The following is a 1,250-nucleotide window of genomic DNA, read 5'->3' as shown; positions in this document are numbered from 1 at the left end:
ACATGGCCTTTCTCTGCTCTCTCTAATGCTAATCTCAGGAACTGAGAGAGAACAAACTCCCAGGCTGCCCCATTTTATAGTGTAGAAATCAAAACCTTTAATCCAATATACAAACAAGGAAGTCTCTGATACAAAGTCACTTAGGGTGGGAAAGGCTTAGTCTTAAAACTAAGCCTTAGGGTATAATGACCCTGCCTGCTTACAGCCTGTCCCCCACACCCAATGCAAACTATAAGCGAACAAACCTATATATCATATTTACAAACTGACAGACAGGAATGGAGAGATGAGAAGCGTCAATCATTAGTTTTTCATTGCGCATTGCAACACCTAAGTTGTTCATTGATTGCTTTCTCATATGTGCCTTGACCGCAGGCCTTCAGCAGACCGAGTAACACCTTGCTCGAGCCAGTGACCTTGGGTCCAAGCTGGTGAGCCTTGCTCAAACCAGATGAGCCTGTTCTCAAGCTGGTGACCTCAGGGTCTCGAACCTGGGTCCTCCGCATCCCAGTTTGATGCTCTATCCACTGCGCAGTCTGGTCAGGCTGATTTTTTTTTTAATGAGGTGAGGGGAGGTAGACTCCTGTGTGCTCCCAACCAGTATCCACCTGGCAAACCCCACTGTAGTACAGAGCTATCCTCAGCTCTGGCCACTCTGGAACCCATCGAGCCACTGCCTGCAGGAGGGAAAGGGGGAAGGAAGGGGGAGAGGGAGAGAAGCAGATGGTCACTTCTCCTGTGTGCCCTGACAGAGAATTGAACCCAGGATGTCTATATAGGGTGATGCTCTCTATTCACTGAGCCACTGGCCAGGGCCCATCCTGTGATAATTTATTTTTTTTTATTTTATTTATTCATTTTTAGAGAGGAGCGAGAGACAGAGAGGGAGGCAGAGAGAGAGAAGGGGGGAGGAGCTGGAAGCATCAACTCCCATATGTGCCTTGACCAGGCAAGCCCAGGGTTTTGAACCGGCGACCTCAGCATTTCCAGGTTGACTCTTTATCCACTGCGCCACCACAGGTCAGGCCTGATAATTTAATTTTTAAAATGAGCCCTCTGGCTGCTTGTGGAGATTGGATTGTAGGGATCAAAAGAGGAAGCACAGAGATCAGATAAGAAGCTATTGCAGCAATCCAGGTGAGAGGTAAACCCAGGTGGTTTTGCTGGATTGTGGTAGCAGTTAAGATGGACAGAAACAGTGACTTTGGTGTGTATTTTGGAGGCAGAACCACAAAGACTTGCTGATGGCT

This window comes from Saccopteryx bilineata, chromosome 2 (genome assembly GCF_036850765.1).
Source record: "Saccopteryx bilineata isolate mSacBil1 chromosome 2, mSacBil1_pri_phased_curated, whole genome shotgun sequence".
In the NCBI taxonomy this organism is placed as follows: Eukaryota; Metazoa; Chordata; class Mammalia; order Chiroptera; family Emballonuridae; genus Saccopteryx; species Saccopteryx bilineata.
This window is presented reverse-complemented; position numbering follows the sequence as displayed.